This window comes from Ranitomeya imitator, chromosome 1, assembly GCF_032444005.1.
Source record: "Ranitomeya imitator isolate aRanImi1 chromosome 1, aRanImi1.pri, whole genome shotgun sequence".
Lineage (NCBI taxonomy): Eukaryota > Metazoa > Chordata > Amphibia > Anura > Dendrobatidae > Ranitomeya > Ranitomeya imitator.
The window spans coordinates 506,573,989-506,601,754 of NC_091282.1; positions in this window are offsets into that span (position 1 = coordinate 506,573,989).

A 27,766-nucleotide genomic window follows, 5' to 3' on the forward strand; every position below is an offset into this window, starting at 1 on the left:
CACCTTAAAAACAAAAAAAGAAAAAAAAAGCATGGAAATAGAAATCATATGCTCTAAATATAAAATAGAGTTATTCATAACCATACACAAGTTCCACAAATAGCTCTAATATATAAAATGAGTTGGTTCAAAACTTTAACATACATTCCTCAACATTTACATTGCCACATCAAGAAGGAAAAGTCTTTGAATTATGGAAATAACAGAATCGATAGAACAGTGGGTGGACATGGACCAAGGAGATTGAACAGGATTCTACAGGTGAACAACTGGCTACAGGGCTGCCACTAGAAATTTCGGGGCCCCATACTGGCAAAATATTCGGGGCCCCCTTGAGACTCCGCCCAGGCTCCACCCCAGCCCCGCCTCCACGCTCCACCCCTCGAACTGTCCACAGACCCACCGCTCTCTCTTGGAAAAACTCCACTTCTCACCTATCACACATCAACAGTTCCCATCACTAGATCACACATATAGCCAGCAGCTTTTGTTTTGGCCAAAAGATTTTTTAAGCCGCCACCATAACACGGTAGACACTTTTGGCCGGGCCCTACTCTACTGTAACCTATTAAATATTTGTTAAAATATGCAATACAATTTAGGTATATTTTTATTTATTTTTCAATTTTTAAAATGACCAATAATATCACATACAAGGAACAAATACCGCTACACCATGACCAGATGACATATTACCACCACAGTGATCGGATAATATCACATACAAGGAACAAATACTGCAACACCATGACCAGATGACATATTACCACCACAGTGATCGAATAATATCACATACAAGGAACAAATACCGCAACACCATGTCCAGACCACATATTACCACCACATAGTGACTGAATACTACAATTCTGATCAGTAATTAAAAAAAAGCACCATACTATCACCATAAGTGCCATTATACACAGGAGATCTGTACTTAGTATGCAGTGTCTGTGTACAGATAATACAGTGATCACTAGTGAAATTATACACAGGAGCTCTGTATATAGTATACAGTGCATAGTGTCAGTGTATAGGTAACACACTGACTCACCAGTGACGTCTCTAGGTGAAGTCCTTCATCTTTCATCCAGCACACACCGCCATCATTTAATCCAGCCAGGACTTCTCTCTGCAGGAAATAACACAGTTATCTCGAGCTCCGCTTGTAGAATACATTACTTAATTTTTCCCACCTTCTACATTACACCACATGAAGAAAAAGAGGCGACATAGTGTCACTCTACACAGTAACAGGACCGCCCCCCCATTTAAAACCGTGTCCTCAAAAAATAAAATAAATACATCACTGCAGTAATAATATCCCTAAATTAGCCCCTATGGTAATAATATCCCCCAGCCTGGCCACCGTGTGTCTCATTCCTGGCGTCAGCCACATGTTCTCCCATCCTGCCCTCATGAGTATCCATTCTGCCCCATATGATCTCCCCATCCTGCCCCATATGATCTCCCCATCCTGCCCCATATGATCGCCCCATGTGATCTCTCCATCCTGCCCCATCTTTCTGCATCATATCCATCCTGCCCCATGATCCTGCACGATCTGTCTCCAATCATGCCCCATGTCTCCATTCTGCCCCCTATGTCTCCAACCATGCCCCCATGTCTGAAATCCAGCCACTTGTCTCCAATCATGCCCTGTATCTCCATTCTGCCCCGTGTCTCACATTCTGCCCCAATTTCCAGCATTCTGCCCCAATGTCCAGCATTCTGCCCCCGGGTCTCACAGTCTGCCCCTGTGTCCAGCATTCTGCCCCTGTCACTATGTCCAGCATTCTGCCCCTGTCACTGTGTCCAGCATTTCTGCCCCACTGTGTCCAGCATTTCTGCCCCACTGTGTCCAGCATTTCTGCCCCACTGTGTCCAGCATTTCTGCCCCACTGTGTCCAGCATTTCTGCCCCACTGTGTCCAGCATTTCTGCCCCACTGTGTCCAGCATTTCTGCCCCACTGTGTCCAGCATTTCTGCCCCACTGTGTCCAGCATTTCTGCCCCACTGAGTCCAGCATTTCTGCCCCACTGAGTCCAGCATTTCTGCCCCACTGAGTCCAGCATTTCTGCCCCACTGTGTCCAGCATTTCTGCCCCACTGAGTCCAGCATTTCTGCCCCACTGAGTCCAGCATTTCTGCCCCACTGTGTCCAGCATTTCTGCCCCACTGAGTCCAGCATTTCTGCCCCACTGTGTCCAGCATTTCTGCCCCACTGTGTCCAGCATTTCTGCCCCACTGTGTCCAGCATTTCTGCCCCACTGTGTCCAGCATTTCTGCCCCACTGTGTCCAGCATTTCTGCCCCACTGTGTCCAGCATTTCTGCCCCACTGTGTCCAGCATTTCTGCCCCACTGAGTCCAGCATTTCTGCCCCACTGAGTCCAGCATTTCTGCCCCACTGAGTCCAGCATTTCTGCCCCACTGAGTCCAGCATTTCTGCCCCACTGAGTTCAGCATTTCTGCCCCACTGAGTCCAGCATTTCTGCCCCACTGAGTCCAGCATTTCTACCCCACTGAGTCCAGCATTTCTGCCCCACTGAGTCCAGCATTTCTGCCCCACTGAGTCCAGCATTTCTGCCCCACTGAGTCCAGCATTTCTGCCCCACTGAGTCCAGCATTTCTGCCCCACTGTGTCCAGCATTTCTGCCCCACTGAGTCCAGCATTTCTGCCCCACTGTGTCCAGCATTTCTGCCCCACTGTGTCCAGCATTTCTGCCCCACTTAGTCCAGCATTTCTGCCCCACTGTGTCCAGCATTTCTGCCCCACTGTGTCCAGCATTTCTGCCCCACTGTGTCCAGCATTTCTGCCCCACTGTTTCCAGCATTTCTGCCCCACTGTGTCCAGCATTTCTGCCCCACTGTTTCCAGCATTTCTGCCCCACTGAGTCCAGCATTTCTGCCCCACTGAGTCCAGCATTTCTGCCCCACTGAGTCCAGCATTTCTGCCCCACTGTGTCCAGCATTTCTGCCCCACTGAGTCCAGCATTTCTGCCCCACTGTGTCCAGCATTTCTGCCCCACTGTGTCCAGCATTTCTGCCCCACTGTGTCCAGCATTTCTGCCCCACTGTGTCCAGCATTTCTGCCCCACTGTGTCCATCATTTCTGCCCCACTGTGTCCAGCATTTCTGCCCCACTGTTTCCAGCATTTCTGCCCCACTGCGTCCAGCATTTCTGCCCCACTGCGTCCAGCATTTCTGCCCACTGTGTCCAGCATTTCTGCCCCACTGTGTCCAGCATTTCTGCCCCACTGTGTCCAGCATTTCTGCCCCACTGTGTCCAGCATTTCTTCCCCACTGTGTCCAGCATTTCTGCCCCACTGTGTCCAGCATTTCTGCCCCACTGTGTCCAGCATTTCTGCCCCACTGTGTCCAGCATTTCTGCCCCACTGTGTCCAGCATTTCTGCCCCACTGAGTCCAGCATTTCTGCCCCACTGAGTCCAGCATTTCTGCCCCACTGAGTCCAGCATTTCTGCCCCACTGAGTCCAGCATTTCTGCCCCACTGAGTCCAGCATTTCTGCCCCACTGTGTCCAGCATTTCTGCCCCACTGAGTCCAGCATTTCTGCCCCACTGAGTCCAGCATTTCTGCCCCACTGTGTCCAGCATTTCTGCCTCACTGAGTCCAGCATTTCTGCCCCACCGTGTCCAGCATTTCTGCCCCACCGTGTCCAGCATTTCTGCCCCACTGAGTCCAGCATTTCTGCCCCACTGTGTCCAGCATTTCTGCCCCACTGTGTCCAGCATTTCTGCCCCACTGTGTCCAGCATTTCTGCCCCACTGTTTCCAGCATTTCTGCCCCAATGTGTCCAGCATTTCTGCCCCACTGTGTCCAGCATTTCTGCCCCACTGTGTCCAGCATTTCTGCCCAACTGAGTCCAGCATTTCTGCCCCACTGTGTCCAGCATTTCTGCCCCACTGACAGGTCCCCCGGGCCCCGCTGCCGCCGGCGCTTGCCTCTTCTCCTCTGCTCTGCCGGTCCCCCGGGCCCCGCTGCCGCCGGTGCTTGCCTCTTCTCCTCTGCTCTGCCGGTCCCCCGGGCCCCGCTGCCGCCGGCGCTTGCCTCTGCCCTCTTCTCCTCTGCCGGTGACCGGTCCCCCGCTGCCACCTGCCTCTTCTCCTCCGCCGGGTCCCTCGTCGTCCGGTGGTCCCCCGCTGCCTCTTCTCTGCTCCCTCGGCCTCCGCCGTCCACGTGGTGTGCCGCCGCACGCTGCTCTGCTCTGGTCCCGGAATGAGGAAGTGGAGCAGGGCAGCGTGTGACGTCACTAACTTGCGGCGGGCGGGCCCATGAATCACCGCGGGCCCGGCCGCCTTAAAGGTACAAGGCTCATTTAGAGACAGCAGGCACAGCACAGTGGCACTGCAGCCGCAGCCTGAATAAAAATGTCAGGGGGGGCCCGAGCATACGGCAGTGATGCCTGTAATGCCCTGATGGCGGCCCTGACTGGCTACGTCAATGGTGCTGTGAGCAACGTTTTTGGGTTTTTGACTATGGAGGGAATTACCTGTATGATTTACTCCTTGCTAGAGATGGGTTGCGTCTCACAAAAACAGGAAAACACATATGTGCTAGACGCCTTGCTACATTCATCAGGAGAGCTTTAACCCCTTCATGACCCAGCCTATTTTGACCTTAAAGACCTTGCCGTTTTTTGCAATTCTGACCAGTGTCCCTTTATGAGGTAATAACTCAGGAACGCTTCAACGGATCCTAGCGGTTCTGAGATTGTTTTTTTGTGACATATTGGGCTTCATGTTAGTGGTAAATTTAGGTCAATAAATTTTGCGTTTATTTGTGATAAAAACGGAAATTTGGCGAAAATTTTAAAAATTTCGCAATTTTCACATTTTGAATTTTTATTCTGTTAAACCAGAGAGTTATGTGACACAAAATAGTTAATAAATAACATTTCCCACATGTATACTTTACATAAGCTCAATTTTGGAAACAAAATTTTTTTTTGCTAGGAAGTTATAAGGGTTAAAATTTGACCAGCGATTTCTCATTTTTACAACGAAATTTACAAAACCATTTTTTTTAGGGACAACCTCACATTTGAAGTCAGTTTAAGGGGTCTATATAGCTGAAAATACCCAAAAGTGACACCATTCTAAAAACTGCACCCCTCAAAGTACTCAAAACCACATTCAAGAAGTTTATTAACCCTTCAGGTGCTTCACAGCAGCAGAAGCAACATGGAAGGAAAAAAATGAACATTTAACTTTTTAGTCACAAAAATTATCTTTTAGCAACAATTTTTTTATTTTCCCAATGGTAAAAGGAGAAACTGAACCACGAAAGTTGTTGTCCAATTTGTCCTGAGTACGCTAATACCTCATATGTGGGGGTAAACCACTGTTTGGGCGCACGGCAGGGCTTGGAAGGGAAGGAGCGCCATTTGACTTTTTCAATGAAAAATTGGCTCCACTCTTTAGCGGACACCATGTCACGTTTGGAGAGCCCCCGTGTGCCTAAAAATTGGAGCTCCCCCACAAGTGACCCCATTTTGGAAACTAGATGCACCAAGGAACTTATCTAGATGCATAGTGAGCACTTTGAACCCCCAGGTGCTTCACAAATTGATCCGTAAAAATGAAAAAGTACTTTTTTTTCACAAAAAATTTTTTTAGCCTCAATTTTTTGATTTTCACATGGGCAACAGGATAAAATGGATCCTAAAATTTGTTGGGCAATTTCTCCTGAGTACACCAATACCTCACATGTGGGGGTAAACCACTGTTTGGGCACATGGTAAGGCTCTGAAGGGAAGGAGCGCCATTTGACTTTTTGAATGAAAAATTATCTCCATCGTTAGCGGACACCATGTCGCGTTTGGAGAGCCCCTGTGTGCCTAAACATTGGCGCTCCCCCACAAGTGACCCCATTTTGGAAACTAGATCCCCCAAGGAACTTATCTAGATGCCTAGTGAGCACTTTAAACCCTCAGGTGCTTCACAAATTGATCTGTAAAAATGAAAAAGTACTTTTTTTTCACAAAAAAATTCTTTTCGCCTCAATTTTTTCATTTTCACATGGGCAATAGGATAAAATGGATCATAAAATTTGTTGGGCAATTTCTCCCGAGTACGCTGATACCTCATATGTGGGGGTAAACCACTGTTTGGGCACTCGGCAGGGCTCCTGAGTACACCAATACCTCACATGTGGGGGTAAACCACTGTTTGGGCACATGGTAAGGCTCGGAAGGGAAGGCGCGCCATTTGACTTTTTGAATGGAAAATTAGCTCCAATTGTTAGCGGACACCATGTCGCATTTGTAGAGCCCTTGTGTGCCTAAACATTGGAGCTCCCCCACAAGTGACCCCATTTTGGAAACTAGATCCCCCAAGGAACTTATCTAGATGCATATTGAGCACTTTAAACCCCCAGGTGCTTCACAGAAGTTTATAACGCAGAGCCATGAAAATAAAAAATAATTTTTCTTTCCTCAAAAATGATTTTTTAGCCTGGAATTTCCTATTTTGCCAAGGGTAATAGGAGAAATTAGACCCCAAATGTTGTTGTCCAGTTTGTCCTGAGTACGCTGATACCCCATATGTGGGGGTAAACCACTGTTTGGGCGCACGGCAGGGCTCGGAAGGGAAGGCATGCCATTTGGCTTTTTAAATGGAAAATTAGCTCCAATCATTCGCGGACACCATGTCACGTTTGGAGAGCCCCTGTGTGCCTAAACATTGGAGACCCCCAGAAATGACCCCATTTTGGAAACTAGACCCCCAAAGGAACTAATCTAGATGTGTGGTGAGGACCTTGAACCCCCAAGTGCTTCACAGAAGTTTATAACGCAGAGCCATGAAAATAAAAAATAAAAAATTATTTTCTCAAAAATGATCTTTTAGCCTACAATTTTTTATTTTCCCAAGGGTAACAGGAGAAATTTGACCCCAAATGTTGTTGTCCAGTTTCTCCTGAGTATGCTGCTACCCCATATGTGGGGGTAAACCACTGTTTGGGTACATGCCGGGGCTCGGAAGTGAAGTAGTGACGTTTTGAAATGCAGACTTTGATGGAATGCTCTGCGGGCGTCACGTTGCGTTTGCAGAGCCCCTGAAGTGGCTTAACAGTAGAAACCCCCCACAAGTGACCCCATTTTGGAAACTAGACCCCGAAAGGAACTTATCTAGATGTGTGGTGAGCACTTTGAACCCCCAAGTGCTTCACAGAAGTTTATAATGCAGAGCCGTGAAAATAATAAATACGTTTTCTTTCCTCAAAAATAATTATTTAGCCCAGAATTTTTTAATTTTCCCAAGGGTAACAGGAGAAATTTGACCCCAATATTTGTTGTCCAGTTTCTCCTGAGTACGGTGATACCCCATATGTGGGGGTAAACTACTGTTTGGGCACATGCCGGGGCTCGGAATTGAAGTAGTGATGTTTTGAAATGCAGACTTTGATGGAATGCTATGCGGGCGTCACGTTGCGTTTGCAGAGCCCCTGAAGTGGCTAAACAGTAGAAACCCCCCACAAGTGACCCCATTTTGGAAACTAGACCCCGAAAGGAACTTATCTAGATGTGTGATGAGCACTTTGAACCCCCAAGTGCTTCATAGAAGTTTATAATGCAGAGCCGTGAAAATAATAAATACGTTTTCTTTCCTCAAAAATAATTATTTAGCCCAGAATTTTTTATTTTCCCAAGGGTTACAGGAGAAATTGGACCCCAATATTTGTTGTCCAGTTTCTCCTGAGTACGCTGATACTCCATGTGTGGAGGTAAACCACTGTTTGGGCACACGTCGGGGCTCAGAAGGGAAGTAGTGACTTTTGAAATGCAGACTTTGATGGAATGGTCACATTGCGTTTGCAGAGCCCCTGGTGTGCCTAAACAGTAGAAACCCCCCACAAGTGACCCCATTTTAGAAACTAGACCCCCCAAGGAACTTATCTAGATATGTGGTGAGCACTTTTAACCCCCAAGTGCTTCACAGACGTTTACAACGCAGAGCCGTGAAAATAAAAAATCATTTTTCTTTCCTCAAAAATGATGTTTTAGCAAGCATTTTTTTATTTTCACAAGGGTAACAGGAGAAATTGGACCCCAGTCATTGTTGCGCAGTTTATCCTGAGTATGCTGGTACCCCATATGTGGGGGTAAACCACTGTTTGGGCAGACGTCGGGGCTCGGAATTGAGGGAGCACCATTTGACTTTTTGAATACGAGATTGGCTGGAATCAATGGTGGCGCCATGTTGCGTTTGGAGACCCCTGATTTGCCTAAACAGTGGTAACCCCTCAATTCTACCTCAAACACTAACCCCAACACACCCCTAACTCTAATCTCAACTGTAGCCATAACCTTAATCACAACCCTAACCACAACCCTAATTCCAACCCTAACCCTAAGGCTATGTGCCCACGTTGCAGATTCGTGTGAGATTTTTCAGCATCATTTTTGAAAAATCCGCGGGTAAAAGGCACTGCGTTTTACCTGCGGATTTACCGCGGATTTCCAGTGTTTTTTGGGCGGATTTCACCTGCGGATTCCTATTGAGGAACAGGTGTAAAACGCTGCGGAATCCGCACAAAGAATTGACATGCTGCGGAAAATACAACGCAGCGTTTCCGCGCGGTATTTTCCGCACCATGGGCACAGCGGATTTGGTTTTCCATAGGTTTACATGGTACTGTAAACCTGATGGAACACTGCTGCGAATCCGCAGCGGCCAATCCGCTGCGGATCCGCAGCCAAATCCGCACCGTGTGCACATAGCCTAATTCTAAAGGTATGTGCACATGCTGCGGAAAACGCTGTGGATCCGCAGCAGTTTCCCATGAGTTCAATGTAAACCTATGGGAAACAAAAATCGCTGTACACATGCTGCGGAAAAACTGCAAGGAAACGCAGCAGTTTACATTCCGCAGCATGTCACTTCTTTGTGCGGATTCCGCAGCGGTTTTACAACTGCTCAAATAGAAAATCGCAGTTGTAAAACGGCAGTGAAATGCGCAGAAAAAACGCGGTAAATCCGCCATGAATCCGCAGCGGTTTAGCACTGCGGATTTATCAAATCCGCAGCGGAAAAATCCGCAGAGGACCAGAATACGTGTGCACATACCGAAACCCTAACCCTAACCCTAACCCTAGCCCTATCCCTAGTACTAACCCTAGCCCTAGCCCTAGCCCTAACCCTACCCCTAACCCTAGCCCTAACCCTACCCCTAACCCTAGCCCTAACCCTAACCCTAGCCCTAACCCTAACCCTATTCTAACAATAGTGGAAAAAAAAAATCTTTATTTTTTTATTGTCCCTACCTATGGGGGTGACAAAGGGGAAGGGGGGGCATTTATTATTTTTTTTATTTTGAGCACTGAGATATAATCTATCTCAGTGATCAAAATGCACTTTGGAACGAATCTGCCGGCCGGCAGATTCGGCGGGCGCACTGCGCATGCGCCCGCCATTTAGGAAGATGGCGGCGCCCAGGGAGAAGACGGACGGACTCCGGCAGGATCGGTAAGTATGATGGGGTGGGGGGAAGCACGGGGGGGGGGATCGAAGCATGGGGGGGTGGATCGGAGCACGGGAGGGGTGGAACGGAGCACGGGGGGTGGAACGGAGCACGGGGGGGTGGAACGGAGCACATTAGTGTTTCCAGCCATGGCCGATGATATTGCAGCATCGGCCATGGCTGGATTGTAATAATTCACCAGTTATAATAGGTGAAATATTACAAATCGCTCTGATTGGCAGTTTCACTTTCAACAGCCAATCAGAGCGATCGTAGCCATGGGGGGGGTGAAGCCACCCCCCCTGGGCTAAACTACCACTCCCCCTGTCCCTGCAGATCGGGTGAAATGGGAGTTAACCCTTTCACCCGATCTGCAGGGACGCGATCTTTCCATGACGCCACATAGGCGTCATGGGTCGGATTGGCACCGACTTTCATGACGCCTACGTGGCGTCATGGGTCGGGAAGGGGTTAAGCTACAGCCATATGGAATGGGAAATATATGGCCAGGAAGAAATATGTAGCTGATGAATTCTTTTTAGAACCCTGCTATTAGAAGTGGAAAGGAAGAACAAAAGCAACAACCTCTGAAAGAAAATAGAGGAACAAGAGAAGCTGACTGCAAGCTAAAATGTGTTTATACAAATGCACACAGCATGGGAAACAAAGAAGGAGAATTGGAGCTGCTAATACAGGAAGAGAGATTTGATATCATAGGTATCACTGAAACTTGGTGGGATGATACACATGCATGGAATGCAAACCTTGAAGGCTACAACTTATTTATTATAAACAGGATTAACAAGAAGGGACAAAGTGCTGCATTGCATGTTATGAAAATGTATTTATCTACAAAAATCCTTGCTTCAGAGACTGGTAGCTCTGTAGAAACAGTTTGGGTAAGAATTCGAGGAGCGAAGAACTGAAAGGACACTATTCTAGGTGTTTACCATAGGTCACCTGGATAGACATAAGGTATGTATGGACTATTTCTACATGAGATGTCTCTGTTCCTAAAAACATATGACATAATGATCATGGAGATTTTAACTATCCAGATATTTGTTGGGAATCTCTCTCAGGCAAATCTTCTCTTGCTGACAACTTTATCTTTCAAATGGTAAAAGAGAGAACAAGAGTGTTACAGAACCCCCCAGCACCAAGAATATGTTATGCAGTATATATTATGTATAATAGTTTCCATGTGAAATGCATCAGTCCACAGGCTGCGCCCCTGGACAAGATATTCTCTTTCTGACCTCCCCCACCTTTGTAATTCCCACAGTAAATATTGGCAGGCTCCGGCCCCCTGCGGCCATTGTAATGTATGTCTGGCCGGCTGTTTTCCTATTGGCCTGCCCTGTGTATCTGTGTTATATATTCTGTGTGCTGTCAATAAAGGGGGTTCTTTTAGACTGGAAATTCATGGAGTAGCAGTCAGCTTTTATATGCTCTCACATAACTAAGGAATTCCAGCCAGCGTCCTTCATGCAGAATCCAGCAAAAGCAGAGTGGACCTCCTGAAACACGGGGTGATACTGAAAGAGGTACCCCAGCTTGGTAGAGCCTGTTACACTGGTGGCAGCAGTGGGATCTGATACCCCTTCTACAGGAGGAAAGGAATGAATGGAAGACAACTACCAGAAGTTAAAGAGGACTTCATTAAAAGATCTGGTGGAAGCCCGAGGGTTAATCGCCAGCAACAAAACAAAAGCCGATTTGATAGCAGCCATCATGGAACATGACAGTGCAGCGCCCCCCAATGTGAACGTGGAGGAGACTGAATTCCAGAGGGAGGTAAAGAACAGACTGGCGTTCTATGGCCCAAACCCTGCAGTAGAGATCATACGAGAGGTGATGGCTGATGTGCGTACTGATCTGAAGGAAAAGATGGCCGAGCGGACCAGGATAGAGCTAGCCAAGATGGAGATGGCAGAGCGGACCAAAGTGGAGCTGGCCAAGATGGAGATGGCAGAGCGGAGAGAGGAGAGTCAGCAAGCAGGAGGAGCTCTGGCTTCCGCCCAGGTACCTTCAACAGTAAGCCACAAAAAGATCCAGTATGATGCCTTCTGACAGTTGGGGGAGGCAGAGGAAGACATTGATGGCTTTCTGCAGGACTTTGAGCGGCAGTGTGCCCTTCATCAAGTGAAGCCGGAGGAACGGGTTCAGATTCTGGCTAGCAAGCTGACAGGCCGGGCAGCGGACGCCTATCGCACGGTTCCTGATGAGGACTGTATGGACTATGAGCGGATCAAAGAAGTGATCTTGGCCCGGTATGCGCTGAGACCAGAGGCATACCGCCAAAAGTTTCTCGGACTTATAAAACGAGTAACCGATACCCACGCTGAATGGGCCTGTAAATTACGGCGGTCACTGCTACAGTGGGTACAAGGGAGCTAAGCAACCACTAAGGAGGATGTCCTCCGGTCTTCTTGTTAGAACGATTCTTTAATGGACTAAACCCCGAGACACAGGAATGGCTTCGGGACAGGCGGCCAATGACTCTTGAGGGAGCCGCTCGTCTGGCCGATGAACATCATGACGCCAGCAGGCCTCAGTTGTCCGGATCAAAGATGGTCACTAGGGGTCCGCACATGGACCTGGAGGACCCCAAACCACCGAAGATTGTAGGGGGACCAGCTAGAAACCCGGCCTACCACAGTTCCCCTGGGGCTCGATGCCACACCTGCCATCAGCTGGGCCACCTGCAAAGACAATATCCCAACCGGACTCAGCATACCCAGTGGCCAAAGGCGGGAACAACTACCTTCTGCCGAGCTGCTGTACACTGCTACCAAGGCGAAGCGGACCCAGCATTGGGGGCTACAACTAACCAAGGGGTGGAAGACATGGAGGAAGTGCTGCATGAAGTAGACCCCATGCAGGCAGCCCGGGCAGATAATCGACAACAGCATCGACAGGTCGTGTGGGTTAATGGGAAACGCATGCAGGGACTAAGAGATTCCGGAGCAACTTTGACCCTTGTGAAGCCTCATCTCGTCCGGGACCAAGAGAAGACAGACCAGACAGTGGCAGTCCGTGTAGCAGGGGCAGCCATACATCGACTGCCCACTGCCAGGATTCACCTGAACTGGGGAGTTGGGGATGGCCTTGTTGCGGTCGGCTTGATGGGGGATTTGCCTGCAGACGTTTTGCTGGGAAATGACTTGGGGCCCATGTTGTCTGCCTTCTCGGTTTCCCCTCTGGCTGAGACATATCCTGTGACCACTCGGAGAAAAGCTCGAGCTGCGGAGGCGGAATCACACTCAGAGGAGGCCCATGTAAGACATCCCAGCCCTACACGTATTCCCATAGCCAGACACATTTCTTGGGCCACCCCAGATGAATTTAAGAGGGAGTTACTTGAGGATCCTTCATTGGAGGGATATCGTGGGAAGGCACAGGAGGGGAGAGGGGTACTGGAAGGAGAACAGTTTATATGGAAGCAGGGACTCCTCTACCGGATCACAGAGCAGCACCACACAGGGACGAGCCCCACTATAAAACGACAGCTGGTAGTTCCCAAGAAGTATAGGCAGGAGTTACTGCGAATCTCTCATGACATACCCTTGGCCGGGCACTTCGGCGTCAGTCGCACCAGGCATCGTCTGACACAAAACTTCTTTTGGCCGGGGGTAACCTATGATGTTCGTCAATACTGCCAGACCTGTGACAGTTGCCAGCGCATTGGCAAAAGGGGAGATCGATGCAAGGCCAAATTACGCCCCCTTCCCATTGTGGAGGAACCATTTAGCCGAGTAGCGGTCGATCTGATAGGGTCATTAGCCAAACCCAGTCCGTCAGGGAAAAGGTATATATTGACAGTGGTAGATTATGCCACACAGTATCCAGAGGTGGTTGCGTTACCTAACATACTGGCAGAGACAGTGGCGGCTGCCTTGCTCCAGGTTTTCTCACGGGTTGGATTTCCCCGGGAGATTATCTCAGACCAGGGTACCCAGTTTACAGCAGAGGTGACCAACCAACTGTGAAAGCTGTGCGGCGTAAAGTCCATTAGAAGCGTCCCGTACCACCCACAAACCAATGGGTTGTGTGAATGCTTTAACGGGACGTTAAAACAACTCATTGGGACTTTTACCAGGACCTACAGGGACTGGGAGAAATTCTTGCCTCACCTCCTGTTTGCCCATCGAGAGGTGCCCCAAGAATCCACGGGGTTCTCCCCATTCGAACTGGTATACGGGAGACGGGTAAGGGGACCCCCAGACTTAGTGCTAGAACACTGGGAAGGGGAGGGCATGATAGAAGGGGTACCTATTGTACCCTATGCACTGGAATTCCGGGACCGCCTACAGGAGCTGGCCAGGCTGTACGTGGGAACATGCAGGTGGCCCAGCGGCGCCAGCGCGTATGGTACGATCGGAGGGCCAGAAAGCGCACCTTGGAAATAGGGCAGAAGGTCCTGGTGTTAGAGCCCACTAGGCAGAACAAGTTCCAAGCTGCATGGCAGGGGCCCTACCAGGTAGTGGGGAAAATAGCTGACACGACCTATAATGTCGCCGATTGTGACGACCCCAGGGTTATCCGCATGTTCCACGTGAATATGCTGAAGCCCTATCGGGAGCGCCCTGAAGAGGAAGTGGCCATCTGTGCACCTGAAGCAGAGGATTTAGCCGGACTTCCCTTGCCTGATGTCTTAGGGGAGAGGACTCAGTCTAAAACATGGGACCAGGTACACTGGGGTGAAGACTTAGGTCCCCGGGAGAGACAGCAGGCGGAGGAGTTGTTGAGGCAGCGACAGGGGATGTTTTCAGGGAAACCCGGGTACACTCACCTGGCACAACACAAGGTTGAGACCCAGGATCAGAGCCCCCTGCAACAACCCCCCTTCCGTGTCCCTGAGTCTGTACGAGAAGGGATGCGACAAGAGATACAAGAGATGTTGCGTTTAGGGGTCATTGAAGAGTCAGATAGTCCCTGGGCATCCCCCGTAGTGTTAGTGCCCAAGAAGGATGGGACTACACGGTTTTGTGTAGACTATCGTAAGCTCAATGAGAAAACAGTGACAGATGCGTATCCCATGCCGCGTGTGGATGACTTGTTAGACCGGCTGGCAGGGGCAAAGTATTTGACCACCATCGAGCTATGCAAAGGCTACTGGCAGATTCCCCTTAGTCCTAAAGCTATTCCCAAGTCGGCATTTGTCACCCCGTTTGGCTTATTCCAGTTTCGAGTTATGCTATTCGGGATGAAGACTGCCCGGCGACCTTCCAGAGGCTGGCTAATCAGCTTCTGGATGGTCTCCAGGACTATGCTTGTGCCTACCTGGATGACATCGCCATCTACAGCGCGACATGGGAAGAGCATCTAAATCACCTAGAGACAGTATTAGACAGGATCCACAAGGCTGGAATCACCCTGAACCCAAACAAGTGTCACATGGGCAAGGCAGAGGTTCAGTATTTGGGGCATTGGGTGGGAAGTGGGAAACAGAGACCAGAACCAGCCAAGATTGAGGCCATAGCCAAATGGCCCACCCCACGCACTAAAACCCAAGTCATGGCGTTTCTAGGGACAGCGGGGTATTACAGGAAATTCGTTCCCAATTACAGCAGTGTAGCCAAGCCCCTCACTGATCTGACCCGTAAGAACCAACCCCGCCAGGTAACCTGGACCCCAGAGTGCGAGGAAGCCTTCTGCCAGCTAAATGGTTCCCATATGGTCTAGTGGTTAGGATTCCTGGTTTTCACCCAGGCGGCCCGGGTTCTGACATAATGATCATGGAGATTTTAACTATCCAGATATTTGTTGGGAATCTCTCTCAGGCAAATCTTCTCTTGCTGACAACTTTATCTTTCAAAAGGTAAAAGAGAGAACAAGAGGATCTGCAATCTTGCACCTAATTCTTACCAACAGGGAGGAAATGGTTGAGGAAGTAAAAATGGCTGGGAATTTAGGTCATGATATCCTCAAATTTTGGACTACAATAGGAGGAAAACCAGTGAGAACTCAGACTTGAAGATTGGACCCCAGGAAGTCAGATTTTAATGGACTTAGAAAGTGGGTAGTAAAGGTCCAATGGCTGGATGTTCCAAAGGACAGAAATGTCCAAGAAGGATGGGAGATTTTGCTAAATGAAATTCTCTCTGCACAAAGAGGAAAAAAACAGAAAAGAAGGAAGAATTGGAAGCCTTTAAAGAGCAAAGGGGGAACAAACACAGAACTTAATCACTTGTTAAAAAGGAAAAAAGAAATGTATATTAAATGGAAAGGGGGGCATACCTAAAGAAGAATATAATGCTGTTTGTAAGGATTGCAGGGCAAGAGTTAGAAGAGCTAAAGCTAGTGAGGAAGTAAAGCTTGCAATGGAGACAACTAAAAGCAGTAAAAAAGGATTTTGGGGGTATGACAAAAGAAAAAGAAAAGTCAAAGATGCTATAGGATTTTTACAGGATGAAAAAGATGAAGTGGTATAAAATTATACTGAGAAGGCCGACCATTTAAATTTCTATTTTCATCTGTGTTCTATAAGAAAGCAAATGTAACATCAACTGATCTTCACGGTGCCATCGAAGAAATAAAATAATCAACAGTAAAATTAGACAGGTATTGTGGTGAGCACTCTCACCTGGAGAGTTCCTGAGGTGCTGGTGAAATGGGATGGCAATCCCCATTGTAGAGTAATGTTCAACCACTGCACACTCTTGATAGATGCTTGTGAGAATTTTATTGTACAGATGCAGATGCAGCAATAACAGAATTTAGGTGCAGGGATAGAGAAAATGGTGAAGCGACAAGAACATAATGTTTCGACCCTCATAGGGTCTTATTCATATAGTCTCTGTAGAAGAAAAAACAAGGTATGAGAGGTATCAATTCCATAATAGAAACTACAAGTAAAATTACAAAAAAAAACTACATATAAAATTACAAATAAAAAAACAGATAAATAAAATACAAGTATACACGTGGTAAAAAACACTAGACTTACAAGATTAAAAGAAACAAAGTAATGTTTGTTTCACAAGGCCAAGTCGACCTGTCATTGGCTACAGCAGAACTAAGTGAAGGTTCTGGAGTGGCCATCACAGTCTCCTGACCTCAATATCATTGAGCCACTCAGAGGAAATCTCAAGCACGCAGTTCATGCTAGACAGCCCAGGAATTTACAGAAATTGGAGGCTTTTTGCCAAAAATAGTGGGCAGCTTTACCATCTGAGAAAATAAAGAACCTCATACACAACTACCACAAAAGACTTCAAGCTGTCATTGATATTAGTGAGTGCAATATACGGTATTAAGAAATGGGGTATATGAACTTTCGATCAGGGTCATTTGGCTTTCTTCTGGCAACTCGACCTTGTAGCCCATTTTTCTTCAAATGCCTCCTTATTGTGCATCTTGAAACAGCCAAACCACTAGATTTCAGACAGTCCAGTATTTCAGCTGATGTTATGTGTGGGGTTTTCTTTGCATCCTGTACGATTTTCCTGGCATTTGTCACAAGTCACAGGTGAGGATGTTACCTTTAGTAGCCATTCAAATCCATTTGTGTCAACTTCTGGGCATGTTATCAGGCCAAAATCACCAGGGTATGTAAACTTTTGATCAGGGTCATTTGGATGTTTTGGGTTGTCATTATGATTTAAAAAGAGAAAACACAGTAGTTGGACAATAAATGGTTTCACCCAACCACTAACCAGGAGTGGAGAAAAAGATTTGGTTTTATCATTCATATTCTCTGAAAAAAGGCCAAGAAAGCAAAATTTCTGCTGGAGTATGTAAACTTTTGAGCACAACTGTATATATATATATATAATTGTGAGGAAAGTATGGTTGTAGATGACGAGGAAAAAGCTAACATATTAAACACCTTCTTCTCCACGGTATTCACGGTGGAAAATGAAATGCTAGGTGAAATCCCAAGAAACAATGAAAACCCTATATTAATGGTCACCAATCTAACCCAAGAAGAGGTGCGAAAGCGGCTAAATAGGATTAAAATAGATAAATCTCCAGGTCCGGATGGCATACACCCACGAGAACTAAGAGAACTAAGTAATGTAATAGATAAACCATTATTTCTTATTTTTAGGGACTCTATAGTGACGGGGTCAGCTCCCCAGGACTGGCGCATAGCAAATGTGGTGCCAATATTCAAAAAGGGCTCTAAAAGTGAACCTGGAAAATATAGGCCAGTAAGTCTTATCTCTATTGTTGGTAAAATATTTGAAGGGTTTCTGAAGGATGTTATTCTGGATTATCTCAATGAGAATAACTGTTTAACTCCATATCAGCATGGGTTTATGAGAAATCGCTCCTGTCAAACCAATCTAATCAGTTTTTATGAAGAGGTAAGCTATAGGCTGGACCACGGTGAGTCATTGGATGTGGTATATCTCGATTTTTCCAAAGCGTTTGATATTGTGCCGCACAAGAGGTTGGTACACAAAATGAGAATGCTTGGTCTGGGGGAAAATGTGTGTAAATGGGTTAGTAACTGGCTTAGTGATAGAAAGCAGAGGGTGGTTATAAATGGTATAGTCTCTAACTGGGTCGCTGTGACCGGTGGGGTACCGCAGGGGTTGGTATTGGGACCTGTTCTCTTCAACATATTCATTAATGATCTGGTAGAAGGTTTACACAGTAAAATATCGATATTTGCAGATGATACAAAACTATGTAAAGCAGTTAATACAAGAGAAGATAGTATTCTGCTACAGATGGATCTAGATAAGATAGAAACTTGGGCTGAAAGGTGGCAGATGAGGTTTAACAATGATAAATGTAAGGTTATACACATGGGAAGAAGGAATCAATATCACCATTACACACTGAATGGGAAACCACTGGGTAAATCTGACAGGGAGAAGGACTTGGGGATCCTAGTTAATTATAAACTTACCTGGAGCAGCCAGTGCCAGGCAGCAGCTGCCAAGGCAAACAGGATCATGGGGTGCATTAAAAGAGGTCTGGATACACATGATGAGAGCATTATACTGCCTCTGTACAAATCCCTAGTTAGACCGCACTTTTGGGCATCGGTGCTCAGGAAGGATATAATGGAACTAGAGAGAGTACAAAGGAGGGCAACAAAATTAATAAAGGGGATGGGAGAACTACAATACCCAGATAGATTAGCGAAATTAGGATTATTTAGTCTAGAAAAAAGACGACTGAGGGACGATCTAATAACCATGTATAAGTATATAAGGGGACAATACAAATATCTCGCTGAGGATCTGTTTATACCAAGGAAGGTGACGGGCACAAGGGGGCATTCTTTGCGTCTGGAGGAGAGAAGGTTTTTCCACCAACATAGAAGAGGATTCTTTACTGTTAGGGCAGTGAGAATCTGGAATTGCTTGCCTGAGGAAGTGGTGATGGCAAACTCAGTCGGGGGGGTTCAAGAGAGGCCTGGATGTCTTCCTGGAGCAGAACAATATTGTATCATACAATTATTAGGTTCTGTAGAAGGACGTAGATCTGGGGATTTATTATGATGGAATATAGGCTGAACTGGATGGACAAATGTCTTTTTTCGGCCTTACTAACTATGTTACTATGTTACTATATATGTATTCTATGTGTATATATCTATTGTATTCTAACCTGTCACACTGTGATTCTACTGTATGCAGCACATGAATTGCCGACTTTTATTCTGTCTTATCTATGATATATATATGTGTGTGTTTGGGCGAATATTTCCTTTGAAAACGATGTGTAAATGACAGAGAATTGCTGTATGTAAAAGTTCATGTTAAAATCGCAATGCAATTGGATAGCAATCAGATGGCACTTGGATGTAAATCAGATGCTAATTGTGAAAATTGGATTGTACTCGCATAACGCTTGCATTACACTCGTGCCGACTCTCGGCAGGGAGACTCGGACCGGTTTTTCATACGTTTAGTGTGACTCCAGCCTTATACAATTCAGGATTTGTATCAAACAAATGGCTAAAGCCAGAGTTGTATGCTATCAACAGAAAGATGGCCCATGGCAGAGATGGAGACATCATTAATGAAGAGTCTAAATTCAATACATGTTTGTTGCAGCAACATTTGTAATAGGAACAGCAGCAGAGAAGTGTTTGTCATGGTAACAGCAGATGAAGGGTTAATTAGCAAGTTTGAGCTTGAAGTATGCGCAGATAGTTGAGAAACAAACAGGAGTTTGCTGTAGAAATGATTACCAGCTGAGTAAAATTGCAAACTCCAAAGCATATGGTAACTATATTCAAAAGACACTGAAATTTCATACAGCTGTCAGAGTTGGCTTTAAAGGGGATCTGTCAGTAGGATCAACCCTCATAAGCCATCTATATGGGCAGGTAGGTCATAGGAAACGGAATACAATGATACCTTGATATCTGTGATCTAATGTCTTATTCCAGAGAAATTTACATTTTTAATATGCAAATGAGCTGGTCCAGCATATAGGTAGGACATTGATCTGCAAGACAATCTGCTTCCAGAGCTTGTTTTACATGAAATGAGGCATTACAAGTGTGAGACATGTAACACAGAACAGTACAACTAAACTTTCTCTCCTTACAAGCACTTTAGCAGCTGCAGCTCTCACAGCTCTGCTGTATTGCAACAATATTGCAACACTGGCTGCCTGTGAGATGGAAGCTGAAGCTGAGAGGAACCTGCAGATGTGTCAGGTATAATCATACGTAGCTTTGAGTGGGTTTTTAATTAAAATTAAGCTCTGGAGGCAGATTCTCAAAGAGATGTATGTCCTGCCCTTAGACCTTAACAGCTCACCTACTAAAAGTAAAAACATGGATTTCTCTTTAATATCTCATTGGATAGCAGATATCCAGATATCATTGTATTCAGCACCCTATGACCTACATGCCAATATAGACAACTTAGGAGAAAAATCCCACTTAAAGATTCCCTTTAAAAGGTCTAGGATGATGTCAACGGAGTTTGTGGGGCTACTTGAGAAGACTGAACCACAGCAAAGGGCACAAACCACATGAGAAGGCATCTAGGCACGGTCCTAGAGACGAGACAGACAAGTAATATTGACAGCTCACTTACCTGACGGCATATACTACACTGGGAAGTTCTCCAATCACACCCAAAGCACTTTAATCTCATTTCTGTATGGGCTAAAATGTGAATTTTTGAAGTTATGGAGCAGGGAATTAGCTGAGCATTGGTAAAAGCTATAAAAAGATTTGGATGACTGTGTACTAAGCACTTTTAGCTCCTGATGCCTGTATGGAGGCATGCTTACATAACACTCTGATTTTAGTTTTCTAAAATAACTGCTATCAGAGAAAATAAGGCTATTCTGTACACATTTGATTATTTGTTAACACTAACACTACTTTCAGAGCCAGCCACTAACTTTTTGCCCAATAACAATAAAAAATAACAATGGCATCCATCTTTACCAAAAATACATAATATTCAAAATTAAACAATCTGGCTTAACTCTAATCCATACAGTTTAGTAGTTCCTAATGAAGAGTTCATACACTAAGGACACCAGACATGGCATATACTTGTATGCTTTTGATTGAAATAGACTACAGTATCTAACACATGAATCCATAGGAGTGAAATCTATACTGCGTCTGAAATTCCCTAATTATTGCATGTAGACAGAAGGCCTTGGACCACTGCCCAGGATTCCAAATGATATGGAAATTGATATAAATCTGTCACCTGTTATCTTTTCAGTTCACAGGTATATGTAGCAATGGCAAAAGTTTTGATCAAAGTGCAGAACATAGCATAAAGTTTTGTGGTTCATAATTGGAATGATATGTGGTGATAAGATTTCAGCGTTGAATGGGGCCACTGTTGGCCAGACATCTGCTGATATTGTCCGAGCATGCCACCTGCGTTATTGCAGCCCAGATCAGATCTCAAAATTTATCATAAGCAGCTAATACTGTGGTCAAATCTCCCTGTAACATTGCGTTCCTTGATTTAGCAATAACAGCTACTAAAGATTTTGTAATGATAATCAAAGCAATTGCTTGCAGGCTTTTTCTCAGTGCAGCGTATCTAAGGAATAATATTCATAGTCTGCCAAAATACTAAAGGTCCTGTGTTGTGGAGGCCTTAAGGTTACATTTGCCCACTATTACATTTTCAACGTTAACAAGAGTTAGCTTACATTTCTATAAGAGGTTGCTCACAGAGGTATGACACATACAGTATTAAGACTAATTCAACAATCATGTAATAATAACAGTATAAATAATAGCAAAGCTCATTATATTAATAGTGACAAATTATGAATAAAGGACTAGTTCTGGTTATGAAAATGGCTAAAAAAAACTGTAATAGAGCACACGCTACTTCCCCACGATGGAAGCAGCATATTTTTGCGTTGGCCAAAATGCTGCGTTCTAATTGCAGCACTTGTTTGTCTATACACGCAGATTCACCACATGTAATGACTTTAAATTGTAAAAATCCACATTTGTAGTGTCTCGGCTACAGAAATTGACATGCTGGGGCTCACAAACCTGCCCGCGGGTGCGTTTATGCAGCAGTAAATAGAAGCACAGCGAGCAAGGGATTTCTATAAATCCTATCCACTCTACTTGTAATGTAGAACGCAGCATTTTGGAACCAGGGCAAATGTGCTGTGTCCAAAACTATGCAATTCCTAATCCTGGACACAGAGGCTTAGGGTTTATATTTGCCTTTTCTGTAATTTTAACAAGAAAAGGGGTTACAGCTCTCTTGCTACTGTCAAGAGAATGAGATGTAAAAACAGGTAGAGCTTAGCTATCATAACGCCAAATCCATGATGAGCTGTATATACTGTATACACAGGTGCTCCTCACAAAATTAGAATATCATTGAAAAGTTTATTTATTTCAGTTTTTTTAATACAAAAAGTGAAACTCATATTATATAGAGTCAGTACAAACAGTGTGATCTATTTTGAGTGTTTATTTTTGTTAATGTTGATGATTATGGCCTACAGCCAATGAAAACCCAAAAGTCATTATCTCTGTAAATTAGAATAATTAACAAAAAACACCTGCAAAGGCTTCTTAAGCATTTAAAAAAGGTCCCTTAGTCTGTGTCAGTAGGCTCCACAATCATGGGGAAGACTGCCTACTTGACAAATGTCCTGAAGGTAGTCATTGATACACTTCACAAGGAGGGTAAGCCATAAAAGGTAGTTGCTAAAGATGCTGGTTGTTCACAGAGTGCTGTGTCCAAGCATATTAATGGAACATTGGGTGAATGGAAAAAGGGTGGTAGAAAAAGGTGCATGAGCAACCAGGATAACAACAGCCTTGAAAGGATTGTGTCACGACCACATAGGTAGATCCAGTGGATGGCACAACAAATACCAACAACAGGATGGGAAAAGGGGGAGGAAGGCCCTAATTAAAAGCAATGAGGAATGGGGCACCTCCTAACTCACCCTTTACCTAACCCAAAGCTCCCCTAAAGCCCTATGCGGGTCCTTCCCCCCGCTGCATCATGAGCCTGGTCCCTAGCTGTCACTTCACTAATCCTTGGCTAGTGCACTGGCTGGCAAGGATGCTAGCCTCACCACTGCAGATGACACAAACACAGGGAATAGTGACAAGCATGAGACACACAGGGAAAATACACAAGTATATCTCTGGCAAAAATTAAGAGACCACTGCAAAATATTCAGTTTGTCTGATTTTTCTCTTTATAGGTATATTTTTAAGTAAAATGTAAATTATTCTTTTATTCTATAAACGTCTGACAACATGTCTCCGAATTTCCAGGCAATAATTTTTGTATTTTTTTTCTGACAAAGAAAAATGGTCAAAATTAAAAAAAAAAACAGGACTTTCAGACCTCAAATAAAACAAAGAAAACAAGTTCATAATCATTTAGAAACAACAATACTAATGTTTTAACTCAGGAAGAGTTCAGAAATCAATATTTTGTGGATTAACCATGATATTTTAATCACAGCTTTCATGCGTCTTGGCATGCTTTACACAAGTCTTTCACACTGCTTCTGCCACAAAAATGTAAGCAGTTCTTCTTTGTTTAATGGTTTATGACTATCCATCATCCTCTTGGTTACATTCCAGAGGTTTTCAATAGGGTTCAAGTCTGAAGATTGGGCTGCCCATGACAGGGTTTTAATGTGGTGGTCTCTTATTTTTTAGTATGCAAACGATATATATATATAAATATATATATATATATATCTCGAGTGGCGCAAAAAGTATTGCTAGAGATGATATGGGGTTAATAGATCTGCTGCGAGCATAAACAATCCCCACCCAAGATTGTGCAAAAAGGACTATAAAAACAAAGATCCACAAAAGTGCATCCAAATGTTCGCGCTGATAAATCCCCTGTATATTGGGTACATATGCACAGAAGTCCGCAAGAACTAGTAAATAAAAATGTCTGTATAATCCTTGAATAGGAAAAAAAAATTTTAAGAAATATTGAGCACCTAATGAGTGCACACAAATGCTATATAAAAAACAGTCACTGAAAAATGTTCTTACCGCAAGTGATAGAAGTCCAAGCGGCTGAAGAATGTCCTTGCTGTAGCGGATGGAAGTCCTGATATTCAGCTGGTGAGTGCCGACTGCCCCGGCCGGTGACAGTATGGAACTCAGCACAGCCCCACGTGCAATATCGCGGTACCAAACAGGCCGGCTCGTGCGCAAAGTGTGTGCGGCGCCGGGCTAGGACCTGTGTACCGAGGTGAGTCAGGTGACCGTGCACGTGATCTGAGAACTAGGTACGGATGGTGGTGGGGACCAAGAAACTTCCGACGCGTTTCGGAGAAGAACATTTTTCAGTGACTGTTTTTTATATAGCATTTGTGTGCACTCATTAGGTGCTCAATATTTCTTAAAATTTTTTTTTCCTATTCAAGGATTATACAGACATTTTTATTTACTAGTTCTTGCGGACTTCTGTGCATATGTACCCAATATACAGGGGATTTATCAGCGCGAACATTTGGATGCACTTTTGTGGATCTTTGTTTTTATAGTCTCTTATTTTTTGCCAAAGCTGTAACTTAGTTCCAGGCACCACTGCAAAGCTTCGCACCACAAATGATACGGAAATAGGACCCCAAATGCCACAGAAGTAGCTGATTCAGCACTGACACCAGAGAGCTGCAACTCTACGGCGGGTCTCCAGAGAAAACTCTATCACCAACAGTCAGCTGATGTACCATGTGACTATTTAAAGGATGGTGGGAGTGCTCACCACCCACATCAGCTGACCTAGCAACTCAGCAGCTTGCAACAAGGAAAACTGACATTAACCCTAGCTGGCATGAAAGCAAAAAGCAAAGTTTAAATGAAAGCAGAGCCAGAGCTGTCATGAATCCAAAAATGGATCATGACAGATCGTTAAGAAAAGGCCATTCAAAAATTTGGGGGAGATTCACAAGGAATGGACTGCTGCTGGAATCATTGCTTCAAGAGCCACCACACACAGAGGTATCCAGGACATGGCCTACAAGTGTCGCATTCCTTGTGTCAAGCTACTCATGACCAATAGACAACGCCAAATGCGCCTTACTTGAGCCAAGGAGAAAAAGAGCTGGACTGTTGCTCAGTGCTCCAAGGTGTTGTTTTAAGATGAAAGTAAATGTTGCATTCAATTTGGAAATCAAGATCCCAGAGTCAGGAGGAAGAGTGGAGAGGCCACAATCCAAGCTGCTGCAGGTCTAGTGTGAAGTTTCCACAATCAGGGATGGTTTGGGGAGCTATGTTGTAAGTCCACTGTGTTTTATCAAGACCAAAGTCAGCACAGCCGTCTGCCAGGAAATTTTAGAGTACTTCTTGCTTCCCTCTGCTGACAAGCTTTGTGGATGTGAAAATTTCATTCTCCAGCAGGACTTGGCACCTGTCCACACTGCCAAAAGTACCAATACCTGGTTTAAAAACAACATTATCATTGTGCTTAATTTGCCAGCAAACTCGCCTGACCTTAACCCCACAGAGAATCTATGGAGTATTGTCAAGAGGAAGATGAGAGACACCAGACCCAACAATGCAGACGAGCTGAAGGCTGCCATCAAAGCAACCTGGACTTCTATAACACCTCAGCAGTGCCACAGACTGATCACCTCCATGCCACGCTGCATAGATGCAGTAATTGATGCGAAAGGAGCATAACCAAGTATTGAGTGCATTTACTGAACATATATTTCAATAGGCCAACATTTTGGATTTTAAAATAATTTTTCAAGCTGATGTTATAAAGTATTGTAATTTACTGAGATAATGACGTTTGGGTTTTCATTGGCTGTAAGCCATAATCAAAAGACACCTAATTATATCCCCTACTGGGCCATGAAGAAAACATATATAAAAAACAATGAATTACAACGTGCTTACATGAAATATATCCACATACATGGAAAACCTCATAAATGTGCAAATACCTAAAAATATACAGTGCCCATCATACAATAGCATAAGCCATATGATAAAATATATTTCATGTAAGCACATTGTAATTCAGTAATTTTTACATAATTCTTATAGGTATTACTCTTTTTATTGTGCCTGATTTGCACTTCATATCGCTTTATTACATTTGTCACCTTATATTTATTAATATGATTGATTGCACTTTGTATATGTACTGTATATTTGGTTTGTTGCCCCTTATTGCACTTGTCACTTTATATTTACTAACATGATGTTTAGTGTATTTAATTGTACATTGAATATGTATATTTTTTCTTTTATAATTGTCTGTATGGATATATTTACTGTTTATTGTTTTTAAATTGTTCTCTTCTTCACAGTTCCAATCCATATGGGCCATGTTTAGTCCCCGTTCTTTAATAAAGAACAAACCTTCACAAAAAAGACCCAAAATAATATATAGCAAAACATATAAACTTTATTAAATATAATTGAATAAAGATAAAGATAAAAACAAGGCAGTAGCCACCAGTGCAGCAGCAAAGGTGGGACTCATACAGGGGCAACCTCAATAACACAGCATATATGGCAATGGTATATAACAAACCGATAGCAATGTCTAGATTGTTATGACAGTAACCAAATAAATAAATAAATAAATTACAAGTGGGTACATACAGAACAAGGTAATAAGATAATGTGTACAATACTAAGTATTAGGTCTTGTTTTCTTTTTGTCCTTACACGGTGTATCACACCTTTAATTCACTTATTTACCAGTATGTATTGGTTTGGTAGGGACTTTATTATTATTTTTATTAATTTTTTTTTCTTTATTTTATTTATTCTTATGCTGATGTGTATGTATACGTTTATGTACGTTTATGTGTTTATTTATTGGTGTATATAAGTCTATTTATATATTTATATATTTATAAGCTATTCACTCTCACGTTATCTTACGCGTCGATATTTTATTACTAGGATTCACGTTACACTTTGTAATCTATTTACATTGATTTTTTCTTACATGCATCCCTGGTGTGCCATTCACTTGTATGTTTATTGCCTGTTTTTTGTCTTTTGTTATGTCCTTGGCGCTGGCGCTTGTGCGTTGGTATCTGTCCATCTTATGTGCGCACGCGCCGGTTATGCATCTTTCTGGTTGTATGTGTCTCTGGCAACCATCTCTTTGTCAATATGTGACTGCGCTTGGATGTTAGTATGGCCGGTGTCTATGTTCGGCCGCATTTTTTCTATCTGGTATGATTACGGCTATACCTGTGTCTATTGAGTTATCGAGGGCTGTATCCACTCTGTTTGATCGTTATTTATGCGTTGTTATTTATGTTACCTACCGTTGCTGACACCTACGTTGGTGCGTCTATGTTGTTCTATTATGTATGCGCACGCGCGGTTTAGATACATTGTTGGTAGTATGCGTCCTTGACAACTATCTCCTTGCTATTATGCGCCTGCGCTAGGGTTTCAATATGGCGGCTGCCCACTTTTGGCCGCACTCTCTCTAGTTGTCTTGGCAACAGTAGCCTTTTTCTTATGGCTGCGTAGTTCCTTTACATATGGCCGGTATTGTCATATTCGGTTTCCGCTTTTTATACACTGGCGCTTTTTCACTATCTTATCGCTATTTGTGCGTTGTTACTTATGTTGCCCACCGATGCCGACACCTGCGCTGGTGCGCCTATGTTGTTTTTGTGTATGCGCACGCGCGGTCTAGATATATTGTTGGTAGTATGTGTCCTTGACAACCATTTCCCTGCTATTATGCGCCTGCGCTAGGGTTTCAATATGGCCGCTGTCCATTTTTGGCCGCACCTCTTCTAGTTGTCTTGGCAACAGTAGCTTTTTGTTTACGGCTGCGCAGTTCCTTCTCATATGGCCGCTATCGTCATTTCCGGTTTCCGGTTTCCATA